The sequence below is a fragment of the Myotis lucifugus genome, unplaced genomic scaffold, assembly GCF_000147115.1.
Source record: "Myotis lucifugus unplaced genomic scaffold, Myoluc2.0 scaffold_652, whole genome shotgun sequence".
NCBI lineage: Eukaryota > Metazoa > Chordata > Mammalia > Chiroptera > Vespertilionidae > Myotis > Myotis lucifugus.
Genome location: NW_005871700.1, coordinates 435,462 through 449,768, shown reverse-complemented (window position 1 = coordinate 449,768; position 14,307 = coordinate 435,462). Strand labels below are relative to the sequence as shown.

The 14,307-nt window shown below is 44.4% G+C and overlaps 1 long non-coding RNA gene across 1 annotated transcript; it reads left to right on the top strand.

The window, feature by feature from the left end:
* The first annotated feature begins 10,539 nt into the window (after positions 1 to 10,539).
* Positions 10,540 to 12,747, top strand: LOC111823746. Its single transcript, XR_002826826.1, has 3 exons — positions 10,540 to 10,684; positions 11,509 to 11,657; positions 12,511 to 12,747. It is a non-coding gene; the product is annotated as an uncharacterized LOC111823746 (long non-coding RNA).
* Positions 12,748 to 14,307: the final 1,560 nt, after the last annotated feature.

The window sequence follows — 14,307 nt, the reverse complement described above, 5'->3', positions numbered from 1 at the left end:
GGGTGAAGGAGAGAGAGATGGAAATAACAATGATGAGAGAGAATCATCAATTAGTTGCCTCCCACATGCCCCCAACTGGGGACTGAGCCCACAACCTGGGCAAGTGCCCCTACGGGAATTGAACCATGACCTGCTGGTACATAGGTTGGTGCTCAACCACTGAGCAAAACCAGGACTCTTAATGAGTAGAGGAGCCAGTCTTCTCCTCCATGTCTGTTTGACTTTTAGGTAAATGCTCCATGTCTTCTACCATGCTGACCTTCTCTCCCAAAGAAGGAAGATATTCACTGGCAGGGCTCTGCTGGTCAGTTGTTACAGTCTCAATAGAAAGACACGTATGGATTATCTATGTTTCATATTTAACACCAGGACAGGGAGGGTGGAGCAGAGGGCATTGACTGGGTATTTTCTCTTTCCACACCGTCATCTGCCACGGGCTTTATAAGCTTTAAAGGAAAGTTTTCCCAGAACCCTTTGGGAGTCCCCTGCCAACCCATATTTACATTTTTAAAAATGAAGAATTACATGTATATATTTGGTAGGCATTTTTCAGTCAGCCAAAGCTCTTCATGACCTCTGGGCTGGCTGCCTCTCCCATGTACAGCCTATGTGTGGCCTCCTGACCACCCATCATTCCCCAATTCTATGCCATGAGGTAGAGTTGGCTCCACCTCCCTAACACAGCAGCAATGTACCTATGTGTGTAGTTGGGTCACAGAAATCTGAGACTTCCTCCAACCTGGCCAGGTAGCTTTTGAGTCTTTTCCCTCACCATCAGTGCATGCATACTTTAGACAAGGAAGTCATGTAAAAGCCTGTTTTGGGAAAGACTTTTTCAAGTGCTCTTTTTTATGTGATTATTCATTTACCTTCTTGCAATGCCAAGCTCCAGAGCACACTCAAGGCGTAGCACATGCATAAGGTCTGCTTACTTGGGCTGTTCCTCTTGCACTGGTTTTTGCCCTTCTGGAAGTCTGTGAACAGATGGTTGTAGGAAGGTCCCTGGAGGCAATGCCTTTCAAAGTTTGTTTCCTTTTAAAAAAAATATATTCTAATTGATTTTAGAGAGGAAGGGAAAGGGAGAGAGAGTTGGAAACATCAATGATGAGAGAGAATCATCCATCTATTGGCTGCCTCTTGCATACCCTACCACTGGGGATCCAGCCCATAACCTGGGCATGTGTCCTGACCAGGAATTGAACCGTGTTCTCCTGGTTCCTAGGTCGATGCTCATCCCTGAGCGATGCTGATCAGGACAAAGTTTGTTTCTTATTTCCAAATGAGCCCTTGACTTTGAGAAAAAATCAGAGGTCCTAAAAAAGGCCTTTCAACCGAATGAACCAAAGGCCTTATTCATATCCACTTCTTGCAAAGTGATTGAGAAAACAAAAAATGATACCCATAGAACCAATAAGCCAATAACAACCAGTCCACTCTTGCACTTAACAGCTCTCCCAGTCCAGTTTACACAGAAAGTTAGTTTATTTCCAGCCTCTTTCTCCAAATAATCATTTAACCAAATCTCAGTGTGTGAGGCATAGGTGCAGCATGAGCTTTTTGGACAGGCTGTGTGGAAACTGTGAGTAGATCAGAATCGGAATGCTGACTATGGAGTTGGGAAATGTACTAGTTTATTTCACGAGGACTTTCTCACTGAGGTATACACTCTGGGGCCCAGTCCTTACAGGACCTGGGAGAAATTTGACATGTTCTATTTTAACCCATGATTAATTAATAGAGCTTTGTTTGTAAGGACAAATAGTTTATTTTAAAACTTTGTATTATGGGAAAATGTAAACACATACAAACAGATAGAATAGTTTAATGATATACCACATACCCATCATCCAGCTTCAACCACTGTTAATGTGTAATCATTTTTCTTTTATAATCCCATTCATTTCCCCTCATCTCATGCTATTTTGAAGAAAATTCCGGACATTATTCTATTAAATACTAGAGGCCTGATGCACAAAATTCGTGCAAGTGGAAGCCTTCCTTCTCCCGGCTGCCAGCACTGGCTTCCCTGTGACACCTGGAACCCGGACTTTCTTGGCAGCCCTGGCTTTGTCCAGAACGTTGTCCAGAAGGTCACCAGGAGGGATTATCCGTTCTAATTAGCATATTATGCTTTTATTATTATAGATGACTTCTGTATGTATCTCTAAAAGATAAGAATTCCTTTTAATTGGGTGACTTATCATACCTTTTTACTGTTATGGCTTTATTTCCTCTTTATTAGCTAGATGATCTTTCACTGTGTAACCAATTTTATTGGTATAATCAGTCTCTCTTTCTCTCTTACTATATGTTTTGTATTTAGAAAGGTTTATATTTTTGTTGTAATAGTTATCTTATACTAACACCTTTAAGTATTTCCTTTGCTCCCTTCTTTTTTTGTGGATGATTATCTATAAGTGAACTACTATGAGTAATAGTCATAATAAAATTAGCTAATTTCATCTTTTTCTTCCACCCCTTCCCTGCCGCCCAACCCTAGCAACGTTGTTCTAGATTGTCTTGATTCAGGGTGAACACTTTATAAGTTATATAAATGTCTAATCACGATGTTGTACATCTGAAACTAATATAATATTGTATCTCAACTGTAACTCTAAAAAGGAAAAATTGTCTTGATTATTCTTGATTTTTAAGACTTTCATATAAGTTTTAGTATTAGTTTATGAATTTTCATTTAAAAATGCTTCTAAGATTTTCATTGGAATTACATTCAATTTCAGGAAAACTCATATCTTCATGATCATGTATCTTCTAATCCATGAAGATGGTATATGACTCCGTTTATTAAGATCTTTTCAATTTTTTCTTAGTAATATTATGTAGTTTTCTGAATATAATTTGTTAGATTTATACTTAGGTAATTGATGGGTTTTTGGATGATACTGTAAAGGCATTGATAATTTTATCCTTCAAGTGTAAGACTTAAAAGCTTTTAACTAGTCTTTCCTCTCCTCAGGCATCTGCGAGCCCCAATGAAGAGCCGGCAGGGACTGAGCGCAAGGAGAACAGTGCATCAGGAGGGCTGTGGTCACGTCTGCTCCCCCATGATTCAAATAGGCAAGTCTTTTTTTAAATTTCAATTTACTTATTTTTAACTAGAGGCCCGGTGCACAAAAATTTGTGCCCTTGGCGGTCCCTCAGCCCTGCCTATGCCCTCTTGCAGTGTGTGACCCCTCGGAGGATGTCCACTACAGTGGGAACCCTCACCCCATGGAGGTTTGGACAGCCTGGGTGTGGGGCTAATGACTGTTTTCAGGGTAGCCACACCCTCTTTAGGGTGGGGAGTCCCCACTGGGGTGCCTGGCCAGTCTGGGTGAGGGGCTGAGGGCTGTTTTCAGGCTGGCTAAGCACCCTGGCGACATAAGCTCCCAGCCTCTCCTTTTCTTCTTTTCTTTTTTTTTATTCTGGGATTTATTTACCTTCTATAATTGAAACTTTGTTGCCTTTAGCGGAGGCCTGCGGAAAGCTTGGCTTCCTCCATTTCCAGGGGCAACCCACTCCTGCTTGCTCCAGCTCCGTCGCCACAGCTGGCTGAAAGCAGATATCTGGGGTCTGTTTACCTTCTATAATTGAAACTTTGTTGCTTTCAGTGGAGCTCAGAGCCGGCTCCTGCTTGCTCCAGCTCCGTGGCCACCACTGACTGAAAGCAGGTATCTGGGGTTTATTTACCTTCTATAATAGAAATTTTGTTGCTTTTGAGTGGAGCTCAGAATCGTTGGCAGGCTGGCTTCCTCCATCACTGGAGCAAGCAAGCCTCCTGCTTGCTCCAGCTCAGTGGCTGCCGGCCACCATCTGGGTTGGGTTAATTTGCATATAGTTGCTCTGATTGTCTGGTGGGTGTAGCAAAAGTACTGTCAATTTGCATGTTTGTCTTTATTAGTATAGGATTTTACAATTACACTTTATTTTCAGTATTGTATATTGGGTTCAAGTGCACAGCATAGTGCTTGGACAATCATATACTTTACAAAGTGTTTCTGCTGATATTTTCAGAACCCAGCTGTCACCATACCCCTCACTCATGCCCTCACCCACCTGTTGTCTATGTCCATTGGTTAGGCCTATAGGCTTGCATATAAGTCCTTTGGTTCATCTCTCCCCCTTACGCCTCTCTCCCCTACCTTCCCTCTGAGGTTTGTTGGTCTGATTGATGCTTCTTTGTCTCTTGATTTTTTTTTTGCGGGGGGGGGGGGGGAATGTGGGGATAAGGACACATATGTAATAACTTAATCAATAAAAAAATTCTTTTTAAAAATAATAAATTAAAAAATATTTCGGAGAAACCAAGATGGCGGCATAGGTAAACACCGGAGTTTGCTGCCTCGAACAACCATTTCAAAAATACAACTAAAAGACGGAACGGACATCACCCAGAACCACAGGAAGGCTGGCTGAGGAGGGACTCTTCAACTAGAAGGAAAAACAACAGCATTACGAGGCTTAGAGGAGGCGCAGTGTGGAAAATTTAAAGGTACGGTGGTGCGGTGGTGTGCGCGCAAAGTGGGCTGGTGGCTGATGGCGCGGTTGTCGTTTTCACTCAGGAGTGAGTCTCAGACTCTGGGCTACAGATCCGGGCGAGTCTCTAGGGACCCAGACTCAAACGGGAGAAGCGGGACTGTCTGGCTACGGCCCCTCCGAGGTTTGCAGCGATTGCTGGGACAGAGAGGCAGAGCCCTTGGGAACAGACTGAGAGCGGCCATAGCTGCTCCCTCCCCCCGCCCTGTTGAGCCCGCCCCGCCCAGGCACTGCGCACAGACATTTGCCCATCGCCTCAGGCAAGGGCAGGACTAGCGCCTCCCCAGAATCCTACAGCCAGTCGGTCTGCTGGTCAAATCCCTCTAGTGTTAACTACAACAATTAAGGCTTGGCTAGAACAAGACTGCGCACAGAGACCACAAGGGGGTGCACCAAGAAAGCATAAAAGATGCGGAGACAAAAAAACATGACAGAAATGGAGGATATGGAGCTAAGAATCGCAATTTTGAGGGCTTGCCATAAATTTGTGCAGAGCCTCACGAAAACTAATGAGACCCTCGATGCTACGATAAAGAAATTAGAAAGTAAGCATACACGGACTGAAATAAAGAATATTATACCCAATAGCAGACCAGACGAGTATAAGAATCAAACCAAAGATTCGACAAAAAACACCCAATTGGAAAAGCAAAATGAAAAAAGAATCCGAAAGTGTGAAGATAGTGTAAGGAGCCTCTGGGACAGCTACAAGCGTACCAACATCAGAATAATAGGAGTGCCAGAAGATGAGAGACAGCAAGATATTGAAAACCTATTTGAAGAAATAATGGCAGAGAACTTCCCCCACCTGGTGAAAGAAATGGACTTACAGGTCCAAGAAGCGCAGAGAACCCCAAACAAAAGGAATCCAAAGAGGACCACACCAAGACATATCATAATTAAAATGCCAAGAGCAAAAGACAAAGAGAGAATCTTAAAAGCAGCAAGAGAAAGAGACTCAATTACCTACAAGGGAATACCCATACGACTGTCAGCTGATTTCTCAACAGAAACTTTGCAGGCCAGAAGGGAATGGCAAGAAATATTCAAAGTGCTGAATACCAAGAACCTACAACCAAGACTACTTTATCCAGCAAAGCTATCATTCAGAATTGAAGGTCAGATAAAGAGCTTCACAGATAAGGAAAAGCTAAAGGAGTTCATCACCACCAAACCAGTATTATACGAAATACTGAAAGGTATCCTTTAAGAAGAGGAAGAAGAAAAAGGTAAAGATACAAATTGTGAACAACAAACATGCATCTATCAACAAGTGAATCTAAGAATCAAGTGAATAAATAATCTGATGTACAGAATGAACTGGTGATTATAATGAATCAGGGACATAGGGAATGGACTGACTATTCTTGGGGGGGAAAGGGGAATGGGAGATTCGGGAAGAGACTGGACAAAAATCGTGCACCTATGGATGAGGACAGTGGGTGGGGAGTGAGGGCGGAGGGTGGGGTGGGAACTGGAAGGAGGGGAGTTATGTGGGGGGGGGAAGAGGAACAAATGTAATCTGAACAATAAAAATTTAATAAATAAAAAAATGTTACAGCAAAAATATAAACTAAAATTAAAAAGTTCCAAAAAAAAAAAAAAAGACATTCTCCAGTATGCCACAACATGGGTGAACCTTAAGGACATCATGTTAAGTGAAATAAGCCAGTCACAAAAAGACAAATATTGTGTGGTTCCACTTATATGAAGTACTTAGAGTAGTCAAATCATAGAGACAGGAAGTATAAAGGTGGTTGCCAGGAGCTGGTATGGAGGAGAGAATGGGGAGTTACTGTTTAATAGGTATAGGGTTTCAGATTTACAAGATGAAAAGAGCTATGGGGATGGGTCGTGGTGATGGCTACACAACAATATGAGTGAGTTTATTACCACTGAACTATAGGCTTAAAAATGAATATGATGGGCCCAGTGTAAACGGGAGTAAGTGTAAAGGGTACAGCCTTTTTGGAGGACAATTTGGCAATATCTTCCAACTCTACAGTAAACATATCCTTTGAATTTCCATGTTTAGGCATCTATTCAGGGGAAATACTGACATATATAAACAAAGAAGCATATACACAGTATATCATGCATACAACAGCAAATTGTTAATGATACAGAGACCACCCAAATGTTCAGCAATTGAAATATGTTTAAATAAATTATGAATCACATATATAATAGAATATTAGATAGCAGTTGTTTTAAAAGAGGGGATACTAGCATGGAATCTCTCCAAGACATAATGTTAAGCACAGCCAGCGTGGCTCAGTGGTTGAGCATGGACCTATGAACCAGGAGGTCACCGTTCAATTCCCGGACAGGGCACATGCCCAAGTTGTGGGCTCAATCCCCAGTAAGGGGTATGCATGAGGCAGCTGATCCATGATTCTCTCTCATGATTGATGCATCTGTCTATGTCTCCCTCTCCCTTCCTCAGTCAATAAAAAATACATTTAATAAAGACATCATGTTAAGTAAATAAAGCAAAACAATACTGTACAATATAACTTCATTTCTGCAGCAAAGATACATATTTGCATATTCATCTGTGTGATGCAAATTATAGGAAAGGACTTAGAAAAATACATACAAAACACATGAGAAAAATTTTTTAAAGATGATGTTAATTAAGTGATAGTAGTTGTGTCTAAGTCACTTTTAGGGAGGGATTAGGCAGTCTTCCCCTTACGAAGAGTGCTCTGTAGGGTTCTCCTGCAAAGTTTTTTGGGGCTGTGCACCTTGGCCCCACACACTCACCAAGGCCATGCTACTCAGCAGTGTGGCATCTGGCCGGACACCTCGGATTTGCATTTGGGCTTGTTCTCTGTTGTGCTCTTCGTTGTGCTCTGTGCTGCCTTGGGCAATTGATCTCCACCCTGTACTGAGCTGCATGTCTTCTTCAGTTACTCTGGTCCCTTCTTGAGATGGAGGAGTCCTGAGTGCTATACCCTTTGAACATCCAAAGAGTCTGAGATGCTGGGTGTGAGCTAACTACCTGGGATGGCTGGTCTGAGCCCTCCTATCTTGGCTCGCTTAGTGTCCCTGTGATCTCAGAGTACCTCATCCTGGCCTCCCCATAGGTGCTCATGAGGTGCTTGTCCCTGATCTGACCCCCAAGGACAAAGCAGGCTTCTCTTCATTCCTATAGTCATTGGAGATTTACCTCTATACCCCCTTCTCTGAAATTCTGTAATTGGGATAAGAAAGAGGGCGAGCTTCTTACTCAGGCCCCTGTGCAACTGTTAACAGTCTTTTCCTGTAGTTCAGCTCATTGTAGCTCACCCACACAGGCCTCTCTCTATGGACCTCTCAGTATGGAGCAGGGTAGGCTCAGAGACCACCAGCCATCAGGGTTGGACCCTAAAAAAAAAAAAGAAAGAAAGAGTGGACCCTGTCTCTCAATGCCCAAGGTTCATGCCAGCTTGTGATCTTTGAACATCCATCTCCTCAGATGAGTGTGGGGCACGGCTACAGTGTAATGGCCAGGTTCAAGCCTCAGACTAAAGAAAGGACAGGGTCCTCTCATTGCCACGTGCAAGTCCCACCTGGAGGGCAGGGCCCTCCCAGCACAATTATAGCCAACGGCTGTGGTTGTAAGCTTGAACCTACAGTCCGAACACGTGGCCCCATGTGCCTTGTGCTAGAGTTCAGGTGCATGTAGTTGAGTGAGGCTGGAACTCACGAAAATGCTGTAAACAACGTGATCACGCCCCTACTTTGCCTCGTGGCATCTGCTATCAAATAAAGACACGGCTTGTGGGCGCCGGCGCTGTCTCCTCATCAGGGAGCAGCGTCCCCCCCACCGAGACCCAGCTATTATTCTCGTCTGTCTTTTCTCAATCCTTTCACCCCCGACTCAAGGCCCCTTTTGGCCGTAACAAGTGGCGTCCGAACAGGCCTGAGTTCGGGGGAATTTAAAAAGTGGTCAGGTGAAAGGAGGCTCCAAGGCGCGCGCAGAGAGTAAGCTTAAAAAACAAAAGTAAGAAAATAAGAAGTTAAGCTTAAAAAGCAAAAGTAAGAAGGCCAAAAAACAAAAATAAGGTAGGGGGCCGAAGTGTGGTAAATTTTAGCTCGGTGTAAAACATGGGAATAATGCTTAATTGAAGCATTTTAAAATTTCTTAAGGAGAGAATAAGTAAAAAATAGACAAGAGGTGAGGTAGAAAAGCATGAAAAGAAGTGGATCCCTAAAAATAAAAAAAATTTAAAAAGCGATAGAAATAAGCAATAGAAAATAAGAAATCTCTTAGGTTTTGTTAAGCTAAAGATAGGTAAGGTAGAAATAAGCTGTAGGAATAGAGAAATAAGTAGAAATAAGTGGTAGAAAATAAGTGGTAGAAAATAAGTAATTAGGAGGTACAAAATAAGGTAGAAATCTCCTAGGTTTTGTTTAAGCCACTGTAAAGCAGAAAGATGGCTGTGGTGGTTGATGTTTAAGGAAGTAATTTTTATTTCTGACCTAGATTGTAAGCTCTTGCAGCAGTTGCATTGTTTCTGGGCTTTGGTTATCTTTGCTTGTGCGACCTGATAGCTCCCTGGGACTTTGGGTCTGTGTGAAACGCCAGACTCAGAATTGGAAGTCTCCAGCTCTGCAGGACCGAAGGTTGCTCGTTTCCATGCAGCCTCGGATAAAGAAAAAAGCTGAGAAGGGATCAGACTTCCACCGGCATGGACGGGATTGATTTGACTGGGACTGGTGCGGACTCAGTGCCAAGGTCAACTGTCCAAACAGCCTGATCCAGGGGACTAGTTTTGCATCTACAACATCTTTGCATCGGCGGCATCTTACTACGCTAGTGACTGAGGTATCAACATGGAGTCAGCTGAAGAAGATGGCAACTGAGGCCAAGCAGATGTTAGAAAAGCAAGTGGAAGCTATGCTAGCGTTGGTGAACTGTCAGTTTTCTGTAAAATCTTGCGGAGCTAAATCTAAGGACCCTGGGTGGAATGTCCTGAAAATGTTGACATGTTCGTAGTTTGGTTTTGCATTGGTATTGCGTTGTTATTAGCCAGAGTTTTGTTCTCTCTTGTTAACATTGCTGTGTCTGTAGTTTTGTTAATAACCAGAAGTATGTTTTGATAATGTTGAATAATTTGTTTAGAGTTTTTTGGACAATGTAAAAAGGCGTGTTTAAAAACAAAAGTAAAGGGGGATATGTGGGGCGTGGCTACAGTGTAATGGCCAGGTTCAAGCCTCGGACTAAGAAAAGGACAGGGTCCTCTCATTGCCACGTGCAAGTCCCATCTGGAGGGCAGGGCCCTCCCAGCACAATTATAGCCAACGGCTGTGGTTGTAAGCTTGAACCTATGGTCCGAACACGTGGCCCCACATGCTTTGTGATAGAGTTCAGGTGCATGTAGTTGAGTGAGGTTGTAACTCACGAGAATGCTGTAAACAATGTGATCACGCCCCTACTTTGCCTCGTGGAATCTGCTATAAAATAAAGACACGGCTTGTGGGCGCTGGCGCTGTCTCCTCATCAGGGAGCAGCGTCCCACCAGGACCCAGCTTTCATTCTCTTGTCTGTCTTTTCTCAATCCTTTCACCCCCCCAGTCAGGATCACCTTTGGCCAGAACAGGTGAGCAACCTTTGTGATTAAGGGGTGGTCTTCTTCCACCCCCACTTGGGGATCTCAGCCCTGGAAGGCACCAAGGCACAACCCGTTCACCATCTGTCCCAGAAGCACATTGAATCCTCCTGGAACGGGACCTCCAGGAGGCACCCGGCGGAATAACACATAGCTTCATAGTTTTAAGCTCTTACTCTGAAATTCTAAGTTATACACAGAAAATTATTTTCTTTGGCCACTTTTTCTAATGACACCAGAGAAATTAGTGCCAAGTTGTGATGTAGCAGTGAATTCTCCTGTTTGAATTTGCATCTATAAGAAAACATACCCTAATTAAATAGAAACCAGTTATGAAATAGAACAAAGTAACTAGATCATGTTGTACATTTCCTGCTCTAGTGCCCCACCCCACTCTCCTCCTTGTTGACGCTAAGGGTATAAATTGGGGCTGGGCTCAGTGTGTACATTCATATCAAAGGCCAACATGAAGACAGGCACAGTCTTTGTCCTAGTGGCTATTGTCATCTTGGGGATGGAGATGGCCTTTGCTCAGAAACGTCCTCCTGGAGGTAAGGGTGCTGAGGGGGTCCTATCTGAGAGCAGAGGAGGCTCAGAGCCCAGCTTCTTCCCAAGGATGGTGGGGCACAGGAACAGGCTGCAGAGTGGAGATTTGCCATTGATCAGACCCACTTTCTTTAACCTTCAGGAGTGATCACCCTGTGTTTCCCATTCTTCTTCTTCTTTTTTAATCCTCACCCGAGAGATGCATATTGATTTGAGAGAGAGAAAAAGAGAGAGAGAGAGAAAGAGAGAGAGAGAGAGAATGAATGAGATAAGTGAGGGCATCGATTGGTTGCCTACCATACATGCCCCAAGTGGGAATTGAACCTGCAAAACTTTCAGTATATGGGGCAATGCTCCAACCCACTGAGCAACACCAGCTGGGGCCCCATTCTTCTTATCAGATCAGGTTGGGCCTTATTAAAAGTTGGGGCTCTCTCTACATGTGCCTTGGATGTAGGGCTCCAACCTGGAGTAGCCCTGGGATGAACATGGGGTACGTGTGAGGTGGAAAGACGGATGTCTGGGATCAGAGATGTTTCTAATATCTTCTAAGGTGGAAAGAAGAGGCTTATGACAGAGCAGGTTTCTTGCCTGCGGAACTGGGCAGCCTTTGCAGCAGGGAGAACATTCTCCTAAGGGCCTGACTGTGGCAATGGGGGCTTCAGTGTGAGGGTGGAGATGCCGAGGCTGAGGGAGGGTCCAGGAGTACAAAGGAAGAAATGAAAGAGGTGGCAGTCCTGCCAGCAGTGAGGCCGTAGACTTCTAACAGCAGTTTTCATACCTGGTTAGTGACTATTCAAGACTCCACAAACACCTTTTTATGTTTCAGGGGGAGAAAAACCTGGATTCTGCCCCAGGCTGCCCAAAGATGCCATTGGGCTTTGTGTTGAAAAGTGCTTAGGAGATGACTCATGTCCCGGGGAAATGAAATGTTGCGGCAATGGATGTGGCCACGTATGCAAACGTGCTATCCATGTGGTGAGTATAAATCAGTCAAGAGCTGACAAGGGTGTTAACATCTCCCCAGTGGACTTTCCTGGGGCCGATGGATGTTCACATGTCCACTGCACACGAGAATCTGGGTAACTCCAAAAGAAAGAGGCTGGAAGTGAATGGCAGAAGGACACCTGGCTGCATTATCTAAGACCCTGTCCTCAAAGAGAAGCCCTATCCCTGTCTCTGTCCCCGAGGGGGCTCTCAGTTGAGACAAGTAACCATGATCTGAGATTCACAGGTCATTATTGACCCAGGGTTTGTCACCCTCCTTCCCCTTCCCCACCAAGGGGGCTTCACTCTTCCTAGAAAATGGGTGATCCTGGGAGGCAGAGGGAAAGGAAAGAGAACCCCAATTATGGAGTATCTCCTGTGTCAGTCAGGCATTGTGCTGAAGGTGAGATGAAAAGGTAAACACAGCTAGTTCATGGAGACAGAACTATGTAGATAATTACAACCCAGGGTGACCACTGCTTTGCACAAATTTCTACTAAGGTCTGTGGAGGCACAGGGAAGAATTATTGGTTTTGCCTGGGTGGGTGGGTCAGTGGAGGTTGGGAAGTATTTCCGAGAGTAGAGAACATTTAAGAAAGAGCTTAAAGGAGGCATACAGTTTTCCACAGTAAGGAAGGACAGTCCGGATGATGGGGAAATGTGGGTCCTACGCTGGAGATGGGAAAGTGATTGAGATTGTGCTCAGTAGAAGTTGCAACATCTCAGTAGAGGATCATCCAAGCCAGGATCCACAAAGGAATGAGCTGCCTTGCCAAAGAGTTTGGTAGACTGCTGGAGGTTTCTGAGCAGAGGAAATGTCATGATCAAATTTGTATTTTAAAAGGGTGGTGTTGATGACCCTGTGGAATAAGAATGGGGGGGTGTAAGCGTGCCTGGAGACGAGCCCCAGAAGATTGCTCATGAATGCATCCATCCAGTGCTTGGCATAACATTTTCCACACACCATTCCTGGCAAGTGTCTATCCCTTGACGTGCAGTCCCAGAAGATGAAGATCTAAAGTCGAGGAGAGGCTGATTCTAAAGGGCTTGTGTCCAAAATAAATTTTATCTGTGGCATTATTGAGACTGTGTCATTCTTCCCATTTAGACATTCTTTCTAGTGGACCCTCTGTGGATGAACAGAACGGACTGTGTGCCCTGCACTGAGCCCATGAATACAAGGCACTCAGGATAGATCAGAGGCAAGGTCTGCCAGCTAGTTTCTTTCCTTTTTCCGTGTTCATGTATCTAAACAGGGCAAAGGGCATGATAATATTTTCTCCAGCATTCTGTGAATATGATTTTGGTCAAGAAAAAAAATGACCTTGTAGCACATAACAGGCCTATAGTAGCAGCATCTATTAGGGAAAGACTCAGAAGGAGTAGGAGCAGACGCAACTGTGGAGATATTCTATTCTAAGGCAATACACCGACATGTAGCAGGACTGGATGCCTAACTCTATGAGAGCAACCCAGGCCCTTGGGATGTGGGGCTTTGAGTGATGTGGGCTGGGAAGTGATTAGGTGTTAGGATAAGTTGGGACATAGGCTCTGTGGGTGGAGTCTTTGATTCAGAGTTTTCCTGAGGCAGAGGATAAGCCTGGGTCGCCCAAAGAAGCCCTGACAAAAGCGATGGTCTGGGCTGACCTACAAGCTCCATCTCCCCACGCTCTCTGTTCACTTTTCCACCTAGATTGCCCCACGTAACCTCTGCCATGGTCTGCCCTGCCTGCTTGTCCCTTCCGTCTAGCACATCTTATAACCCCGGCAGCCCATGGCCTCACCAGCCTGTGCATTGGAATGAGGGCATATTAGCTTTGATACCTTCTTTTACTGGCTGGTCATCCACACCCCAAATCCCACCCTGCTTCTGTCTCTCTTGGTCATTACTGGGGGCTCATGAGCACACCCATAACATGTTCTCAAACAATTTCACCTACTATCTGCCATTCTGAATGCCAAGGTATGACCTTCCCCTGCAAAGATACTTGTGGATGGCATCCTACAATGTCCACGTAGGGTTCTGCCCTTTAGTTAGTCCAGAAGACTATACAGGTTCTGTAGGCATGCAGACTTGTCAGACTATGTGGTCACCCAGAGTTTGGAGCCATATGTTAGGGGAGGATAATTATCACTCACCATGCACAGGCACTTTCACATGTAGTATCTCACTTTACACTCACCACAACTCTATAATATCATCTCAGTAGCAGAATTTTTTGTAAATTTTACAGATGAAGAGACAGAGGATCCAAGTAGCTAAAGGACTTGCCAAACTATACACTCCTTTTTAAAAATTTTATTTTTATTAAAGGTTTCAGAAAGAAGAGGGCATAGGGAGAGAGATAGAAACATCAATGATGAGAGAGAGTCATCAATTGGTTGCCTCCCACATGCCCCCCACTGGGGACTGAGCCCACAACCTGGGCAAGTGCCCCTATGGGAATTGAACCATGACCTGCTGGAACATAAGATGATGCTCAACCACTTAGCAAAATCAGCCAAGCCCAACACTCTTAATGAGTAGAGGAGCCAGTCTTCTCCTCCATGTCTGTTTGGCTTTTAGGTAAGTGCTCCATGCCTTGTACCAAACTGACCTTCTCTCCGAAAGAGGGAAGATGTTCACTGGCAGGGCTCTCCT